The sequence below is a fragment of the Python bivittatus genome, unplaced genomic scaffold (assembly GCF_059951505.1).
Source record: "Python bivittatus isolate LINGU-HERP-01145 unplaced genomic scaffold, Pbiv_v1 ctg000790_np1212, whole genome shotgun sequence".
In the NCBI taxonomy this organism is placed as follows: Eukaryota; Metazoa; Chordata; class Lepidosauria; order Squamata; family Pythonidae; genus Python; species Python bivittatus.
Window position 1 is genome coordinate 6,030,588 of NW_028277110.1, and position 20,766 is coordinate 6,051,353.

At 49.7% G+C, this 20,766-nt stretch overlaps 1 protein-coding gene across 3 annotated transcripts in view; it reads right to left on the minus strand.

Annotated features, from left to right (window-relative positions):
• Window positions 1-20,389, minus strand: part of AMOT (angiomotin) — a 59,977-nt gene extending 39,588 nt beyond the window's left edge. The window contains exon 1 of one of the 3 annotated variants that reach the window (XM_088129296.1): window positions 20,250-20,389. The gene's annotated coding sequence lies outside the window, so the exon portion shown is untranslated. Of the gene's footprint in view, window positions 1-9,050; window positions 9,461-10,173; window positions 10,346-20,249 lie in introns of those variants that run through there. The other 2 variants (XM_088129295.1, XM_088129294.1) reach the window with 2 other exon arrangements.
• Window positions 20,390-20,766: the final 377 nt, after the last annotated feature.

A 20,766-nucleotide genomic window follows, 5' to 3' on the forward strand; every position in this document is an offset into this window, starting at 1 on the left:
CCAAGCATCCTTTTTCATTCTACCCATTACTGTAACTCTACACAAAGCCGTGACACTCTGCAATATAATTTTTTCACTCCATTTCAAGCAACTTTCACATCTTATCTTATGTCCCCTTTCCATTCCTCCTGTTGGGAAAATCATCTGTCTTCTGATATTTCCTCATACAGGACTCATTCTTTCTCTTCCTGCAGTGATATTCACTCTCATTTCTTTCACTTTTTTCCATGTGCATTCCCCCACCGAGATCCACTCCTGATACTACCAAAATATCTCCCAAATTCAGACTCTCTCATCATGCCTTGCATTCTGCACTAGTTCTTTCATCATAAAGTCACTCAATCACTCTTTTAAATTTATATTCACTCCTTTGTCACATGAATATTTATGCTTAAACCTCATTATTTGAAACAAGCACCTTTGTTTCAAATACTCAATGCAGATACTCAAAAATCAATCACTATTCTCCTTCATTCTTGGGTCTCCAAATGGCCCAACTGTATTTTTTGAATTTTCTTGTCTCATTGCCACTCATCTATTCATATCACCCAGCAGAATACTTTCCCCCTCTCTGGATCATATTATTTTGAAATGTTGCATAATTCTCTGTAAAACATATGTTTCTTTCATTGTCATTATTCATTGAAATGTAACATGCAACTATCACCAACCTATGGACTTCTACATTCATACACACACAGCACTCTAGATGACACCAATTCAGTTTCTCAATATATTTTAGCCCTTTCATTCATAACTAAAGCTCCCTCTTCATATCCATGAAGGGATTCACCAACTCCATTCCCTCAGAACAAACCCTCTTCATTCAACTCTATTATCTCCTTCCTTTTCTTTTGGCTTTAGAGACCCTCAACATAACTGCTTTTATTTCATTTCACTTGTTAATTCATGCTCTTTATGATTCACTCCTGTTACATTCCAGGTTGCAATCATCCATATGCCATGGTCATCACCAGATGGACCCATTAGATATTGGCCTCCATCATGGCTTTGGTCAATGAAGGCTTTCACATAATGTTTGATAATGTGTAGATTAGATTGTCATCCTTGGTGATACAGTGCCATGTACAGGACTCCCTACAGCTGGAGTTCTTGCAGGACCCTGCTGCTATCCCAAAGTACGTTTACAGCTTCAAGTCATCCAAACTTGATGAGTGGTAAGAGAACTAGGATAGGTGAGGAAATAACAAGAGTTGGACAGAGACTGAGAACTTGGGATATAAGCAAATGCAGGTAATTGCTTCTATAGTAACATTCCAACTTTCCACATAACTGGAGCTAAAGAATTTGTGATAAACTGTTCTCTTGTAAATGATGGAAAACTATTTCAGAACTTCCAACTGGACAAATGACCCCAAAGCAAAAGAACTCCCTTGGATGGTGAATGCTTTTGGGAAAGAGAAAAGACCAAGCACACGATCATCTCCAATTAAGCAAACGTTGTAATTGGGACCTCAGAGGATTGTGCCAGGTGGCCTGAACACTCTGTGCTTCTCCATCTTAGATCTGGCTTCTCCTTTCTTTCCCAGTTCCTCTGTCTCTCTGCCAAGTGGGTTTCAGATGAACACACAGGTGTGGCACCAAGCAGGTGCATGGATAGAGGCCAGGATTTTACATCCTCATTCCAGGTGGAGAACGTCAACCTTACCACTTTCTCCTTTGCTGATTTCTCCCATTAACTCGAAACAAGCAGTAAAATGGCAGTCAGTCAGAGGAGATCTTTTGCAGGATCTTGACTTCCAACTATTAAAGAGATATCATTCCAAAAACCAGGTGATCATTTGTAGATATTTAATCCATAATTGAACATTTCCTTGTTGTTAAAGGTCAAAATTTTGCACTGACGACTAGAGTGCTACCAAGGTGTCTTCTAAGCCATCAGAATGGATATGAGAGCTTGAATCCCAAGATGCTTTACACTGGCCTGATCCCGCTCGACACTCTTTTATAGCATTGTTGGACGCTGTTATAATGTGCTACATTTTAGCCCAAGTTCTGGAAAGTGGAGCACTGGGAATACAAGCATTCTTCCCCATGCAGAGTCCAATCCTATGTATGCATACCTGGGATTAAAAGAACTTGTTTGCAAGAAAGTTGGCACTGGATTTGCAACCTGAAACAAAACAGCTGATAAAAGAGAACACTTACATGCTTTTTCTGGAAACCCCAGACAGGAACCCAGGAACAAAACGCTTCAACGGAATCAGGTCTTGCCCCACCGTGACCCAGTGTCTCCCAAGAAGGAATAATTGAGCATTGCCGTTTAATGATTAGACTCTGTCTTCTGTTTTGTTCTTCGGCATTTCAGGTCCTGCTCTTTTTCGGTTGTTAGCAGCCACATCCCACAAGCATCCGAAGAATGCATTGGCGTCATTCTCCTTTCTTCCAGTGGTTTGGCCATTCCTTTGCTGATTTAGTCCAGATCTCTGCGCTGGGCTCCCCGTTAATGAAAACCACATGAGATCATGCTCTAACCTTCAAGCACTCAAAACTGCGTCCTCCAAATTCGTCAAGAGAAACAGAAACATTTTACACAAAAACTCTGGTCTTTCTCATTGGCGTAAAAAGTGTTAAGCTGCACGGAGAGATCAGATAGCACATATTCTAGCCAGACATTTATTTACTGTGGGTTTTTTCCTCCCCATATGAACTTCAGCTGTTGACATGGTTCCTATACTTGCCATTAAGAGTGCTTTACAGATGTCAGAATTTCTGACCTAAAGTATTTTAGACAAGTATTTTGGAGTCTGTTGGGATTGAGGCTGTAGACAAATACCACAATAAATAAATACAATTTAATTAAGCAATCTGTAAGGGAGCATATTTGCAGCTGTTCCAATGCAGGGGCTCTCACAAAAGAGACTGGGTCCACACAAAAACCGTAGTGGAGATTCTCTGACATGTGGACCCAGGTACCACTGTTTATGAATCCCTGCTTATTATTAACATGTTGTGTAAATCCCACCAAATGCATCTTATTCAATACATCACGATCAAACCAATTGTGGCTTAGAATGAAGCACAAATCCAGTTTTCTGCCTCCAAGAAATCACATTGGTGAAGTTCTGGAAGGACTTATGTTCATTGATTCAATAGTTAGTTTTATCCCAGCCTTCTTCCAAGAGCGTAAGACAGCTTCTAGATGGAGCCCTCTTTATTTTATCCTGTAACAATCCTGGGAGGTAGGTTATGCTGAGAAGGTGGCTGGCCCAGAATCACTCCTGGTTAAGTTTCCATGGCTGAGTGTGGACAGACCAGTGAGAAGGAAACATCCCTAAATTCAAGGGCTGCATTTTATTTTATTTTAGGCCTCCAAAGCATATTACGGTGATCAGGTGATATTATTAGATGACCCAGGGCCAAAATATTCAGCCCCCCTCTTTACTGTTTTTTACTCAAAATAAGTGGGCTACATCGACTACAGATGTGGCATAAATATTTGAAACTTTATTTAAAAAAAAATTAAAAGTTTTTAAAGTAAAACTACTACACTGTCAAAAGTTGCCATTTTGCAACCAGCTTTTGATGACCAGGGCTGTTGCCACCCCCCCCCCAAATGGTCTGTGGAGCCAGATGCAGTCAGCCCACCCCCAATCTCCCCTTTCTTTTTCTGCTGATAGTCCAAAAAAACTAAACATTTAGAGGAGACATGCTAATTTTCTGGAACAGAAACCAACTTGCAGAACACTTTCATTGGACGCAGAACGGCTACGTGCCTCCCAGCAAGGAAGGGAGATTGCCAGTTAAAGAGGGTTTTGCAAAACCCAGCATGGTCTTGCAGCAAAGCAGAGGAAGGCCGACATAAACTCAATGTAAATAGAGGAAGTTACTGAAGAACTCCCCCCCCCCATTTCAAGGAGTGCATTAGCTGTCAATAATCACAACTCTTCTCTTTGGTCCATGGTTCGCAGCAAACCATGAAATGTTTGGATACAGTCACCGTGAACTGACTTCTGACATGGAAAAAGCTCAGAGCTCCCGCTTGCACTGGGATAAGCACCTGCTTTTGGTGCCACTGACTCTTGCCTCTTTCTGAACTGGATGACAAGAAGCAAGATCGGGGACCCTCTGGCCCAGGAACCCCAACCCAGAGGGATTACTGCTGGCTTTGGGGCCTTCCATGGTCCAAAAGATCCATCTTGTCTTACTGGCTTTTTAATATCTAAATAAAACCAATGACTAAGACAGAAGAAGCTGTGCCTCCTTGGGAGCATCACAAGACAGGGTGACAGACACTACTAACTGGGATGGCTTTAAAAGAGGACTAGTTCAATTCAGGGAAGACGGTTCTATCAAGGACTATTAGTCTCAAAGACACAATGTGCATTTGTGCAATGTGCAAGTGGGCTTCAATGCCACTCCAATCATATCAATTCTGAGCTTGAAAATCCCTCAACATGGTAATTGGGTTAAAAACAACCAAGTAGTTTCTAAAAAGCCAGGGACACATCTTCTACACAAGCCTATGTCAGTTGAAAGATCTTCAAGAGAGATACTTCTTTCTGATTTGCTTCTACTGCAAGCACATTTGGGGGAAAAGCAAAGGAGGACTTTCTTGATCTTGGTGGTTGCTCTGGAATCCATAATCCATGATTCCAGACTCTGGAATCCATGATAAGGAAGCCTAGGATGACACCATCTTTGTAGTTTGACCATCAGTGGTCAAAGAAATGCCCTGGCTTTATGCTTTATCCTAAGCTGTGATTTTAAACCATAACTTAGCTTTCCTTGACCTTAATGTCCAGACTAAAATATAATAGCAATCTACAAAGTTGGTTTCATACGCTGCTCTTAGCTAAAACGAACAAACCATATGTGTTAGTGATATGGGTGAACTCAACTTCTGTGATTCAGAGTCAGTCTTGCCTTAGGTTTAATCTAGCAAGTATTCTTACTTGTTTCTAGTGGTTTTAAAAAAAAATTATGAGCATTTATTTAGCCAATTTAAATGTTTTAAGCCAACCTTACCACTTGATCTGAATGTTACTGTTAGCTGCCTTGAACAGAATTTGGGTGGATACAAGAATGCCTCCCCCAGCAGCAACAGCCAGGAAGACGGATCTGTGGGCCAATGAACGGCCAGCAGAGCTCAGAAGGGAAAAGGCAGGGGGGGGAGGCGGGGGCACCAGTGCTGTGTGATTGCTGCATCCGTCCTGTGAGCAGCAGAAGCAGAAAAGGCATGATTTCTGTCCTGCTGCTTAATATGTGCAATGGTTAGCGATAGCAAGGTTTCATGAGAGCCTGCTTTCCCTTAAGGACAATCTGTGCAATATCACAACTTGGAAAACTGGCTTCTCTAAAGTCAGTTATTAAATGCAAAAACACCCTGGAATCAAGCTCAGCTCCCGTGGACTATGAAGACACGTCTATAGTATTTTCTGGCGAGAAAACTGAAATGGTTGACTGTTTCCTTCTCCTGGGATATTTTTCGACTTCCCGGTCTAGCCCACAGTCCCGGGATTCTCCGCTGGCCTCTTGAGTACTAACCAAGTCCAACCCGCTTAGTTTCTAAGACGCACCCGAACCAATCAGGGTGCACTGATTCTCACATCAGCTTCTTTTGCACCTGCGAAGCAATGAAGTGCTTCATAACCTGGAGATCATCAGAGATAAAGGCACGCATACACTCACAGCAGCTGCTTAAGGCTGTTCCCTCCTCTTCTCTCAGTGCTGCACTGCAATTGTTGGGGCAGAGCCCTGGAAGCACCTCTGCCATGTCTACATGGATCCCATGCAGGGTGTCGTGGGGCAGGAAGCAAACGCCCACCTACCAAAGTGGGCCATGGCCATCAAAGACCTCCTCAAATCAGATTCGTTAATGGGACACAAGGGGGAAATCTATGACCGGAAAGTAATCCACTTTGCCAAGTTTAATTTTAATGAAGAATAAATATAAATGAAGACCAAATTAGGTTTTTTTTTCCTGGCCCATCCCCAAAAACCTAGCCTGGCCCTTAATCCAGCAGCTGTGCCCTAGCTGAACTGCACCTCTAGAGCAGAGGAAGATCACTTTTCAGAAGACTGACATTTAAAATGAAAATGACTACTGACAGGTAAAGAGTAACAGTGATGTCACAGGGATGCTGTTTTTTAAAAAAAAGGATTTTGGCTTTAGTTCTTGAGTATGCTAAATCAGTGGTTCTTCACTGAAGAAAAATGGAGGGATATCACACGTGGTAACCTTTATTTCTTGTGGAATGCTCTCTGAAATTCAGTGGCCTAATTTTGGGGGGGCACCAAAAAAGAAATTAGAGAGCACCTGTGGGGCCACAGGATGCCAACCTTCTGTGGGGGAAGAGAAGGGGCCTGGAAGAGATTCACCAAGTGCAAAATCCAGGTCCTCCTTCATTCATGACATGCATTTAACTAGCACCAGGATGTGCAGAAGAGATGCAGAACTGTACTACAGCCAAATCATTTTCTGTTTTAGCAACCAGCAGCAACAAACACCCCCCCCCTCCTTTGGGTTTCCCCCAAATGAGGGGATGCAATTCTTGAGCTGAATTCAGGTACGGGATAAGAGCCCTGCACCTACTGGTCATCCTGACAAGGATGGCTGATGAGCAACTGGTCCCACCCTCGGAGCTCCACCAAGCACCTGGAGTTGGCTGAGGAACTTCAAGGTAAGAGAAAGCCACCCAACCCCCTAAATTATCTGTGTGGATTTGGAATGGCCTCAGGGCAGCTTCTTTGTTTTGGGGGTAGGAAGAAAACAAAGCTGCTAAAACCCAGCTTCACTCAAGAATGAGACCGGAGTCAATAGCACTGTCACATGCCAGCACGACCTGGCAGGCAGAAAAAATAAGAGCAGAGCGCATAGCTGCTCCGTAGCTTAAACAGAATTCTTTGCATCCTGGGGATCAGTAGTTCCTCAGTTGCTAATGGGGGGGGGGGCAGGGAAAAAAGCAAGTAACTGATCATACAGCATAAGCAACACTCTAATTCTGATATGTAGATCACAAAGCTTTTTTGTGGGCATTATTTAATTGCAAAGCTGGAATAAAATGTCTTCCCGATTTTAAGCAGTGATATATACATACATACATACATACATACATACACACACACACACACACACACACATACTCTCTTCTTTACTTACAAAGGCGCAAATGTGCTCCAACCCTCAAATATGCCAATCCACTCTATTTTAAACAGAATTGTCCACCCCAAGGAGGAGCTTTCACACCCACCATCTTGTTAGATAAAGAATATGGCTAGTCTCAGAGATGCACCCCGTAACATCAGAGCCTTTAAAAAGAAACTGTATATTGAGTAAAAGCTGTTTCTACAGCATCATATTTAGTTTTTTAGTATGCTGACTCAATGAGCATCAATGAGAGGCGAGGGGGAAATGCCTCTGTCAAAAACAGTGACTTGCAGCCCTCGCAGGCCCTACGCGGGACATGATGCTATTGGGGACTACGAGAACTCAAGTCCAACAGTGCAAATGTTGAGGACACCAGCCTAAGGAAAGCCAGTAAAGATGGCACTAGTCATCAGTATTTTTTAAGAAGTACTTTTGTTAAAAACAATTATTTTTACCAAAACGCAGCTGCTCAATGAACTTGGTGGATCATTTTTAATCCTTTGCAATAACCAAATCCTTGACAGGGTTCATTGTTGCAAGGCAGTGTTCCACCAATAAATTTCCCCGGACGATGGCGTTTTCACTGCAACGGCCACGGGCTACCAAGGTCTGTAGTGGAAGTACCGCCGGTGTGGCGAAAGACCCACCGCCTGGATTCCCCACGGGAGCCGCTCTGCGCGCCAAGCACAGCAAGGGGCGGCCCTGCCCGCTGGATCTACCTTTCCAGGTCTGTCCCAACCAGGCATCAAGGAGGACCACCCTGGAAGGAGCCCAACCAGTGTCACACCCACTGTGGGAACTCAGGCCACCGGTGGGGCGGAGCACCTGCCCCGCAACATTCTTCTTCTCCTTCTCCTTCTCCTCCCTGCCCTGCCTCGGAGCCTGGGAATAACCCGAAATGGAGCCTCCAGAGACATCCAGCAGGAAGTGCGGAGAAGAGACTCTAATGGCACGGAATCCACACTCGCGGCCATCCGGATGGATCCCAGCTCCCATCATCCGCAAAGGGCACCGCTCGGCACATTTGAGAGCCAGCAGCCTGCGTCAGGCCGGCGGAGTTCACTCCTTTGTTCCGCGCGCTTCGGCTCCAGGCAGCCAAGATGGCTCGCACGGCCGGAACTCAAAGAGCCGGGGCTCCAGCAGCCCCAGCGCAGCTCTCCCGGGCCCTCGGCCGCCTGAGGGCAGATGCCCTTCTGCGGGTTCCCGCCTGCTGCCCGCAGGGCCCAGGCGGCTTCCTCGCCCTCTCCCCTCAGGCGGCCGAGCGGAGGTCCGTCCTCGACACCCGGCTTTATAAGCTCCCCCGAGCGACCGTCTGCCTGAAGACCCCCGGGTTGCCCGGCCCGCGCAAACCAAAGTTTGCCAACCGCGACGGCTGGGTCTGCGGGCCACGCCGAGCCAACGCCGAAGACAGCCCGCTGGGCTCGGGGGCAGCCGGGCAGCCCCGTTCGCCTGACAGCCGAGGGAGGCTTCGCGAGGACCCCCGGGCGGAGGGAGGGAGGGAGGGAGGGGGGCTCTCCTGGCACTGAAGCGTCCGGGAAGGAGGCGAAGCCGGGCGCCCTTTTCCTGCAGCGCCGGCGGGGACGGGCTGCAGGCAGACGCGAAGCCGGCGTCGGGCCGAGTCAGGCGGGGGGCAACAAAGGGACCCTCCAGCGCCGATCGCGGCGCCGGCCAAAGGAAAGCGAAACCCTCCCCTGCGTGCGCGCCGCGCGCGGCAAACGCCAGCGCTCTCGAGTTACACCCCCCCTTCGCCGTACTTGAGCCCGCCGCAAAAGCTCCCGGACGGCCTCCGGGGGGGCGGGGAGCCCACCTCGAACGGCCGCCGCCGCCGCCCCGCCAGTCCCCGTCGGGCTGCGAGCCCAGCTCCTCAGCTCCGAGGGCGCATCCCGACCGAGCCCTGGCCCCGGCCCGAGCGAGCAAGCGAGCGAGCGACGAGGCTTACCGGGGCGCCCAGGACGGCGGGCGGGCGGAGGGGAGTTCGCGCTGCTGCGCCCGGCCCCGCCGGCCAGGACAAAGGCGGCCGGGCAGCGCGGCGAAGGGGGCGCCCGGGCGGCGGGCTCAGCGGGAGCGCAGCGATCAAACTGCCGCCGCCGCCGTTGCGCGCGGCGAAGAGCCCATCGCCGCGTCTGCAGGAAGCTTGGCCGCCCGTGCCGTGCCGTGCCGTGCCGTGCCGTGCCGGCGCCCAACCTCTTCAGCGCCGCGCCCGGGGCAACATGGCCGGGCGCCGAGCGGGGAAGCGGCGAGGCGGAGGCTCCGCGGCGCAACAACGTTGCCAAGCCCGTCGCGCTCGCCGCCCCTGCCGCTCCGGAGCGAAGCCTCCCCCTCGCAGCGCCAGCGGGGCGGGCAGGAAAGCCTGCCCGGAGCCACACGCCGCCCGCTCACTGGCCCGCGCCCGCCCCGCCGCGGACGGCGGTTGGCCGGCCGGCCTGCCAGTCCCACCCCTCGAGCCGGGGGGAGCGAGCCAGACAAGGGGCCATTGTCGCCGCCCGGGAAAGCCCGCTCGCCGAGCCCCGGGCGCCCTCCGCAGGCGACGTTCGCGGCCCCATCATCCCCGGCGGGCGGGCGCTTGAGAAGGGCCGAGGCGCGCGGACCCTCCCGCACAGCACCCGCTCTCTCTCGGGCTGGGCTCGCCCGATTCTTCCACCACGACTCCTGACAGACGCCGCCAAAATGCAGTCGCGACCTGCAGCTGGCAAAGCCCGAAGCGCAAACATGGCTTTAGGGTCGTGCGGATGGGCCCTTCGGTGGAGTGCCGCCCGGAGCTTTGGGACGGTTTGCGTGAGGACCCGCAGGAGACCCCGCGCAGCGACCCTCAACTGCCGGCCGCCTGTCACGCTGCGTGCAAGCGCCGCCTCCCCCCAGGGGGCAGCCTCCACTGACACTTGCCCCACCTTGCCCTCCGGGGGCTGCCAGAGGACCGCAGCAGCCTTTGTCTTGCAGGGAACAAGGCTGGGACAGCGGGAAAAAGGGAGGAAGGAGAGACCCCCAAACGCCTTTGTCCTATCAGGAACGGCGAAGGTCTGCATGAGTTCCCAGGCTCTTAACTCTCTTAGGTCTGAACTCACCAGAAACCAGATTCACCTGCACTCTCTGAGATTCCCTGAGGGGTTTTCATCCCCAAACAGTCAAAGCAGACACGGTTCTCACAGCGGTCTTGATCCAGGCCAGCTGTTTTGCAGCCAAGGTCCCCAGAAGGGCTCTTCGGGGTGCGAGGAAGCAGCCGCCTGGGGCACAGCTGAAACTCTCTGCCCTTCTGCTTCTAGTCCCTCCTCACAGCCCCCCCCCCCAACAAAGCAAAGCAAGGAAATAGCAGAGTTACTCCTCAGAGGTCAGCTCCCACCCAGTTGCCCAGCTCGAGAAGCAACATCCACCATTAGAACATTTCCCTAGAAAGAGACTCGTTTCCTTCTTGCAAACACCATCCCTTCCGGACATTTTGATCCAAGAAACGCATGCAGGCCTTCATTTAAAGCGACAAGAATGCTCGAGCACAGGCCTGATACTGGAGCTCATTAGCTTTGCTAAACTATGATTTTTAAAAACATGGCTTGTGGAATATGCCACAATAACCATGGTAGATGGAGTGGTCAGAAGCAATACAGTAAGCTAAAATTGAGCTAAGTTATGATGTAGAAAGGTATAGGGCAGTGTTTCTCAAACTGGACAATTTTAAGACATGTGGACTTCAACTCCCAGAACTCCCCAGACAGCATGCTGGCTGGGGAATTCTGGGAATTGCAGTCCACATGTCTTAAAATTGCCCAGTTTAAGAAACACTGCATAGGAGATCTGAGATAAGACTTTCAAAGTAGCATTTTGGCAATTAAGCTTCACAGCAGCTACTCTAATAATACGCTAGAGCTCTAACCTGGATTTTTCAAGCCTTTATCTAAGGATAGATGCCAGTGTAATGTAGTGGTTAAGGTATTGGACTAGGACCTAGGAGAGCCAGGTTCAAGTCCATTCTTAGCTGTGGAAACTCAAGGACTGAGTTTACTTCAGGACAAAGATTATCTTATCTCCAACCTCCCTTTGTGGAGGAAGGCTGTCGAGGAAGGGGTGGGTTGACAACTGCAAAGAGCTCTGGAAGTAGTAGACTTATCTGGACCCACAGGAGTCAGGGGCCAGACCCAGGTAGGAGTCTGTAACTGCATGGATTATGTCCTGGATGACTTGTAGTGGGATGGAGGCAGAGTGGTTATCATCCTTGTCCTCCTAGATCTCTTAGTGACCTTTGATACCGCTTGCAAGAGTTGGGAGTCTGAGGTCCTGTACTATGGCAATTCTGCTCCTTTCCGAGCAGGCAGTGCCAATCAGTGGCTGCAAGTGGGGAGGGGTCAGGACCTTGGGCATGTCATTATGGGCTCCATCATTTCTCTTATCCTGTTCAACATCCATGTGACGCCACTAGATAAGTCATGTCACTTCAGGAAGAGCATCATCAATATGCTGATGATGCTTGATTATGTATCTCCCCCCTGGTCTGAATGGGGAATGCAGTGGAAGTGCCAGACTGAAGGCTGTCGGGGTCTGGCTGGGGAGGAACAGGCACAGACTCAATGCATTCAGAGGCCTGCTGGTTCTAGGGCAGTACCAGCCCCAGCTTTGGCTCTCAAAGGGATTGTTGCTCCCCCGAGAAGAACAGGCTCACAGCTTGTGGGTCCTCCTAGAGTCACAGCTCCTGCTAGAAGAGGAGGTGGAAGCCATGGCCATGAATGCTTTTGCCCAGCTGTGTCTGGTGTGCCAGTTGTGACCTCCCCTACGCTGGGAAGTCCTGAAGGAGCTCCTCTATTTTATTTATTTAATGGATGTATAGGACTGCTCAACTCCAACAATGTGAACAGTAACAAAAAAATAACCATTCAACATTAAAGAAGAACAACCTGATATATAAAATATAAATTAGCGACTAAACAGGATAACTAGACAACCGAAAAGGGGGGTCCACTACACTGGATCCAAACACCTGGGAGAAAAGCCAGTTTTTCTACAGCCAAACAGAGTTGGGGCCCATCCTATACAGTATTGGGGGGGGAGGGAAGATCCCAGAGAACAGGGGCAGCCATGGAAAAGGCATGCTTTCTAGGTCCCATAAGATGGCAATGTTTAGAGGAAACCCAGAGCATGCCCTCCCTATGGAAGTGTGTGGGGCAGGCAGATGTTCTTGGGAGGCGGCGGTCCTGCAAGTAACCCAGTTGTCGCCATGCCAGGCTCTGACGGTGATAGGCAGCCCCTTGAAACACACCCAGAAGCTTATGGGGTGCCAGCTTGGAGAATAGTGGCCTTACATGGGCGTAATGAGCTGTACCCGTCACTACCTGCACCCCCCATTCTGGACCAGATGGAGCTTCCAGACGGTCTTCAAGGGCAGCTCCATATAGAGCACGTTGCAGTAATCCCATTGGGAGGTGGCTAAGGCATGAGTGACCGTGAGCAAGGCCTCTGGGTCCAGGAACAGGTGCAACCAGTGCACAAAATGGAGTTGTGCCAAGGCTCCCAACTGTTTGCCAAGAACGAGGCAGTGCCACCCATCTGAGACCGAAGAAGGGAGCATCCCTGCCTTTGTCATCTTGCAACTAGATTACTGTAGCTCTCTTTACATGGGGCTACCCTTGAGAAACACCCGGAAACTTCAGCTGGGACAAAAGGCAGCAGCCAGCGTGTGTGCGCAGGCTGTCTTCCTCCTGCCAGCCCTGCATGCCTCTCTATGGTAAGAGCTGCATTGTCCTCCAATAGGTTTCTGCGTGCCATTTAAGGTGCTGGTCATTATCAATGAAGTCTGATGTGGTTCAGGGCCCAGGTATCTGTGAGGCTGCCTTTCCCGGATGGATTTTGCCTGCCAAACCTGAGGGAGCAGAGAACATCTGCTGAATGCCCATCTCCCTGCTTGCCATGGGCAAAGGCACCAAGCAACAGCTTGCCCCTGAAAGCAAGGGGCACCCCCATTCTTATAGCCTCCTGCAGCTGCTAAGGACTTGGCTGTTTTGTGCTGTGGCTTAATGAAATGGCCTAGTTCGTACAGCATGCTAAGACCACGGCTACTCCGTTGTGTGAACTCAGCCATTTGTCTGGGCCGGGGGGGGGGCAGGTAAGCAGAAGGAGCAAGGGAGGGACGCAAGTTCCGGAAGGAAAGGAAAGGGGGCAGGGTCTCAAGAAAATATCCTGAAACGTTATGTATTTTAATTACACACCCTGAATGAAAGACATATAAGATGACAATACGTGGGATCTGAAAAAAATAACTTAAAGAGGGAGAAAAAGACTTCGGCTTTGTCCCAGCAAGGGAGCTATTTGGATAATAAACTTTGCACAGTGTTGATATGATGCCTTCCTGGTCTCTGGCTGAATCAGGGAGATGACCCCAGATTTCTCTCCTTAACCACATTTTAGATCAATCCATTTTCTAAAATAGCTGCATGTTCTCAAATTTCCAACCTCTCTCCATCAGGCAGGGCAGGGAGAAGCTGGGAAAAAAAGGGGAGGGAAAAAGCACGGGTGATCTCCCTGCGGTGCCCTGACCAGGGACCACTTTATATTCTTGGGAGGAAAGACGGGGGGAAGGCTTCTGATGTGCAAGTTGCCTCTTGAAGGGCTGTCACAGGGAAGGGGGGTGAATTTACTCTCCATGGGTGGACACATAGCGAAGAGAGGTCCATACTCGAAATACGGAGGAATGTTCTGACTGTGGGAGCCATTAAGCCATGGGACAGACTGCCTCCTGGAGTTGTGGGGGCTCCATCACTGGAGGTTTCAAGCAAACCTCCAGTGATTCAGACAGTCATTCACCTGAATGGTCTGAAGATTCCTGCCCTGGGCAGGGGTTGGACTACATGACCTCCAAGTTCCCTTCCAACCCCAGGATTCTATGATTCTATGACATTCTAGCTTCCAAAATCAAAAACATTTTCCATCCTGTCAAGATGCACAGTTCCCTTGGCCAGTGTAAAATCCAAAAGCTTGCAACTATTTTGTAAAGCAGTAGTTGTTCTCATAAAGGGATTGCTTCCATGAATTTTGGAAATATGCTTTTCTCACCCTGGACAAAATGGCCACAATTGCTTTTTATGCTTTCATGTGTGACTGGCTGATCCTAACGAGGGAATCAGAAATGTTCCCATCGGGCCATTTCTTAAGGGCACAGAGAAGGTGCCAGTTTCACTCTCCGGCAATTCTGCTCTGACTCGGAGGTTTAAAGCGGCTTTCCACCGGCCATCCTTAAGGACAAAACAGCAGTGCTGGCAACCATCTTTCCCTCGCTGGAAGGAAACAAGAGCGCGCTGAGTGTTTCACTCGAGAAAGCCGGGCCTGAGAACCCAAGCCAAGCAGGAAAAGAGCAAAGAAAGAAAGCAGGACATCCCAGCCCTCTTTGGCCAAGCGTTTGTTCCCCCCCGGCCTTTCCGAGCCATGGCACACTCCGAGGGCCAGCCAGATAAAGGAAGTTTGCAATTTTTCCATGAATAGATCATGCTACAATGTCAGAACGCAGGAAACGCCACAGGAAGAGCTCTGAAAAACCACTCAGCTCCAGCCAGCTTTTCAAGTTACACAACTAAGCAAAAGGTTACTTCGGATCCAGAGAAAAGAACGGAGAACAGAAGCACTACTTTGGAAACCATCAAGACGGCCCCAAAGGCTTTTTGTTTCTGTTGCCGCTGTCCAGAGGATCGCAGCTGGAAAAGAAACACCTCGGATTACGAAGAGGCTGTGCAAGAGGGGTGGGGCTGAACAAAGGGCACCCCAAAGGAAAGTAGCCCGCTCTCCCACAGACTGACTTCTCCAGCATTTTCCAGAGGGGCAGATGTGTTCGTCTTTGGCAGCCAAACCAAACTCTTGCTGTGCCTTAAAGATGAACATATGCAGCGTTGCATAAATTTGTGTGGCTTATGAGTTGCGCAAATAAAGCCCCACTGAGGGGGTGGGGAGAATGGAAAGGGTGGGAGGTCCAAGGAGAGGCAAGACAAAATTGCTGTCAGGCATAAAGCAGCAGGGCAGGTATTCGTGCACTGAAGAACTAGGAGGGCAAAGAAGCCTCGTCCTCCGTTTCATCCAAGAGAATCTATGAAATCCTCTAACCAATTCCTGCTTGGATGCTTTGCAGGGAAATGCTGGTTACCAGTTATAAACCCCTTCTTGCCACAGGGCCTGGTTGCCTGGGGGACCCCCCCCCCAATTCTTTCAGCCTGTCCAGTGAGATCCAGTGGAGTGGGTGCGCTACAGGTCCCTCTGATTGAACAGCGCCGTCTCGTGGGACTCAGGAGCCGTGCTTTCTCTGTTGCGGTGCCTGTGCTCTGAAATAGCCTCCCCTCAGAGATCCAGATGGCCCCCACCCTGATGAGGTTCCAAAAGTCCTTGAAAACCTGGCTGTTCTCCCAGGCAAGCTGGACAATGCCCTGCGTCCAAACATACTGTGGAGAAACGACTGCCCTGTCTCAAATTTGCCATCCTGCTTTGGTACTTCCAAGCCACCTGCTGTCTCTAACACTTTCCCCACAGGGCGATTCCATAAGGAGAGGCTGCCCCATGGGGGGAGCCCTGGCTGTGCCCCAAGCGCCACCCAGGCCAGCCCCTGCAGCCCCCAGCCAGTCTGTCTTGGGTCAGGGTTGAACCTGGATGGGTGTTTCTTTTGTTTACATATTTGTTTTTGGGCTGCTCGTGAGTTTTCTTCTTTTGCTGCACTGCTCCAACTTTTTAAATTGCAAGCCACCAGAGTTGTTAGCAGTTGGGAAGCCTTTAAATTGCATCACTAAGTAGATCAATATCTGAACCTGCCACTGTGGATTTAGTTCTCTCCAGATTACCCCAGCATCGCCTCTACTTTAACACGATGCCACAAGAGCTTTACGAAGGAAGAGAAACTTCTTGAGCAAATTACAAACTGCAGTCAGAAGCCGGAAATTCCTGCTTCTTAGCTTTCTGTCCTATCAAAGCCAACTCGAGTTGCAGTGGGCGCTTTCTTTAAATTCTCTTCCTCTGTTCTTAGTGATCCAAGGTAGGCTATATATAATATATACTTACTTATCTCAGTTACAAAGCAGGCAGCGTTTAAATACAGAACTGCAAAATCTCCCAGCACATTTGGCACAATCAGGTGAAATGACCATTCAGGGCCTCTATATGGCGTCTAAAGTGGCCAGTGGTCATCAGCCCGTGTCTGATTCTGCAGCAACAGCAGGAAAACACCTGGCTTCTGGGATCTGTGTAGGATGGGCTTTCTGTGAAAAAGATCCAGGTTCAACACCCCCACCCCCACCAAAATCCAAGAACCACTTTAAAATAAAGGAGACTTGGTGGTAGACATTCACAGAAATAAGGAATAGAATGCCTTTCAGCTCTAAATCAGCCAAATAATGTTTTTTATATAAAGAATAAATGTATTCTTCATAAAAATAAATCAATTGTTGAGTAAAATCACCCCAGTCCAACTTTTTTTGTTAATTTCAATGGTCCAATGCAGTGTTCCTCAACCTCAGCAACTTTAAGCTATGTGGACTTCAACTCCCAGAATGGCTGGCTGGGGAATTCTGGGAGTTGAAGTCCACACAGCTTAAAGTTGCTGAGGTTGAGGAACACAGGTCTAAATGGGCTGGCAATGAATTGTTAATATTGTTAAAACAGGGAGAAACTCTTGCCAATCTACCACAAACCAGCCCAAGATTTATCACTGGCTCTGCCTTCAGCTGTATTCTTCTGAAGTTCTCTAGATATCAGCAACTACAAAGAGTTTATTGCAACAAGCTCAGGAAACCCCCTGAATTGCTCAAGTGGCTGTTAGACAAATGCATGGAAGACAGGATCAAAGAACAGAGGCTAAATGGAACCCATTTAGGATCAGAAACAGCAAGCAAGCCACAGGAGAGGGCCCTTTTGTGTGTTTCAAGCTCAGGAGCTTCCTAGGAACATCTGGTTAGCCACTGCTGGAGACCAGATGATTGAGCTGAAGAATCTTCAGCTGAATCCAGCCGGGAGGTTCTCATAGAATGATAGAGTGGGAAGGGACCTCAGAGGTCATCAAGCCCAACTCCCTGCACACTGCAGGATTCGCTACGCCATCCCCAATAGATGACTAACCAGCCTCTATCTGAAAACTTCCAACAGTTCCCATACAAAACAAAAGGGCAGGACAGTAAATGGGGTGGGGGCAGTATGGAAAATTATGCATGCGCTGAAATAGCCATATTTTCTTTAAGAAACCTGAGGCCTAGCCACTCGAATGACCCTTTGGAATGCAAGAGAAGTCACAAGGAGACATCACTCGCTGCAGCAAGATGCTAGAATGAAAGGCCAGTGGACATGGGAAGGCTGACATGGCATAAAGTATTGTTTGTAAATTTCCTTTTAAAAACATTATTAGCACATTCTCAGAGAACAGTAATGTCAAATTGCTTCTGAACTGGAAAATTAATTAGTCTAGAAAAGGAGCACCTCTGATTGGTAATGGGTGGCTCCCTACCTTTAAAAAACAAAACATAACCAATGTCACTTAAATCTGACGTACTATTTCTTAAAATAAGAAAGAGCTCTTCCATAATTATTCTCTACTTCTAAGGCCTCCTTTCCCTAATTTCTGTTTCTTTGGGCCCGCAAAGCCTGTCCAAAGTTGCCAAAGAAATGTAGTTTTTAATTTGATAAAAGGGGAAATTATTAAATAGAAGGGAAATAACTATATTCATTGGAATTAACAAATTTAATTTAATTTAAATTAAAATTAAAATGGAACAAAATCAGTTTTGTTCAATGTCCAGTGGGGAAGGGCTGAAAAAAGTAAAGATGTCCACAGCCCTGCGATGTGAAAAAGGCTTCAGTCATGTGGTTGTGGCCATCGACTTTTTTGCCCCTTTTGAGTTGCCCCTGTCTGGACTGTGCAGTTTTAACAAGATCTGATCCAGAACACCAGACAGCCAAATACAGACCTGGATGTAGTAATAGTAATATCATGGTGCTATGAGAACTGGGTGAACTATTGGCCAGAGAGGATGAAGCGTGAAGTCTGGAACGATCCAGAGGGGAGAGATAACATGCTCTGGGGACAGATATCTCTTGGATCCACCCAGGTCCGTGTTTCTCAACTTTGGTGAGTATAAATGCTAGCTGGGGAATTCTGGGAGTTAAAGTCCACACATCTTAAGGTTGGTGAGGTTGAGAAACACCGACCTAGGTGGATCTTGTCCATAACGCGAGTGGCTGAATACTGTTAGGGACCTATAGATCCCTTGTGCACAGAACAACTTTACTAGCTGCCTGAAGTCTTTCCAGTTGGGTGACCACATAAACCTAATCAATTACCAGTAACAATAATAATATGCTTGGTCTAATAATAATGATCTCTTAACATTCCACCTCTGTAACACAACGTAATCAACTGGCTGGTTTTGGCCTGGGCTTCCCCTCCCTACACCCGGGGCTAGTCAGCTGGGCGACTACTTTTAAGATCATCTGAACTATAGTAAAGCCACAGCTAGGGATTCAGACAAGTTTGTGCACAGGAGAGAAGAGCAATGATGACGACTAAGGGACTGAGCCCTGCAAAGAGAGAATGGAAGAGCTGGCTACGTTTTTAGGCTTGAGAGAAGAAGACCGAGTGGTGGGAACATGAGAACCCGGTTCATAAACCTGTCGAAAAATTACAGAGGACTCAGCCAGGACCTGCCCTCAAGTTCCAGATACAGAATAATGGACTGAGGTGATCTCAAGGAAAAGAGATGCCAGAAGAATGTCAGAAAATGCTTCCTAACAGCACAACCATTCAAGCAGAAACAGGACACTCCTCTAGGTGGGATGCTTTAACCTGGGGTCCTGCATGGAGTGGGGTGGGTGCCTGAATGGCCTGCGCCAACTCTAGGATTCTAAGAGGCTCTGGGCAAGCGAAGGAGTAACCAGTTTTATTTTAAACGTATTATCTTTTGTGGATCTCAACCTACTACAGTATCAGACATATGAATGAAGTCCTGAGAGAAGCATTACTTTTTAGGTATTCATAAACATGGGGGGGGGGGACAGAGAGAAAAGAGAGTTTGGGAAGAACATCTGAGGGACCAGCTCTCCTATGAACTAGGAACCAGCCCAATTATTTAGATTTACAGACATCAGAAGCAGCTTTTCTGGAGTTGCCAGAAGCTTCCCTATTCAGCATCCTGGAGAGGTCTTCTCCCATGGGGCCCCCAAGATAGGGAAAGCTCTCCCAAGGAGGTGCATTTGGACTGCACCCCCACTATTTAGGCTAAAGCTCTTCTGATTCACCAAGTTGTTCACTGTGATTTGCTGATTTTAATGTTGCCTCAATATTGATTGGGTTGTTCTTATCCTTAAGTGTTATCATTCATAATTTCTTCTTGCTGCCTTGAGTGTTGCATAAGGAGAAAGGTGGGGTAATTAATAAATGAGTAAATAAACAGCGAAAGAACCCAAATTGCTTCCGAAGGAGATGGCAGAGGGATCTGCATTACAGTGAGTCATATTCAGGCTAATCTGAAGTGCAGAAAACGGGATCCCCTGTCCTGTGCCTGTCCCGGGAGGGAGATTTTGTCATTCCGGGAAAAGAGAGAACAGAAACGCTAACTAGCCCTCAACCCGACGGGTGGCAGATCTGCAGGGCTTGGCAGGAATTGCTCCCTCGCTCTCCTGGCCATGGCACGATGCCAGCGCAGGCCTTCCGCTCACCTCCGCTCACAGGAAGGCTGGCTCCTCACCCACCCCAGCCGGTCTTCTCCGGATGCACCTCAAATGTCCAGACTTTGCCCATAAGGGACGGGCATTCTGGGAGCTGTGGTCCAGGGGAGGCTGCGGACTCCGGGGAAGGCTGAGCCAGTTCCCCCCTCGCCTGCACGTGCAGAAAGTTTGGGGCTTTCCTCAGGCAGCAGCTTTGCGCGAGGGGGGGTCTCTCCACGCTCCGCCCGGGCCGGGAGAGGCCCTCCACCTCCTCAGGCAACTGCGAGCCCCCTAAGAAAGCCGAGCGGCTTCTTCTCCTTCTCCCTCGCGCCGAAGACCCCCGCCCCGCCCCGGTCCCCCTGCTGGCCCCAGAGGACGCGCAGGAGGCCGGCGCCCGCCCTCGCCGGCCTCCCCCGGGGCGAACAGGCGCCCGACCCGCGCCCGCCCCCGCGCGCATCTTAGCAAGCCCCCGCGCCGCTCCTCCGGACATCCTTACCGCGCGCCGCTCGGCTCCTCCCGGGCTCCAGCGCCGCTTGCCCGGAGGAGGCGCGGCCGGCCGGTCGGGAAGGGGCGTCCGCGGGGGCGCGTCAACTTTCGTCCGCCCGTTTCAATGAGGATTCCCGGCATGCCTCGAAAGGCCAGGTGCGCCGCAAGGGCTTTCGGGAAGTGAAGTTCCCCGCCGCTCCGCGAAGGGCTCCGGCCAGGTGGCCTTTACCTGGGGGCCGTGCTAGGTGGGAGGTCGCGCGCGCCCCCGGCGCATTCGCCTTTGCGCCCCCGAACCTAAACGAGCGCGCGCTGCAACTCCGGGCGGGGGGCTGGAGGGGGCAGCCGGCCGCGGAGGGTCGCGCAAGACGCCCGGACTTTAGCCCGGAGGCTCCGCGGCCATTCCTGCCTCCGGCCGCTCGCTTGACGGGGGCGGCAAAGGCGTTTCTCTTCCGCGGTCTCTTCGGCGAAGCCTGGCCCTGCTTTTATTTGAACAGTAGCGGGGCTGTTGATCCAGGCTGCTAGAATTT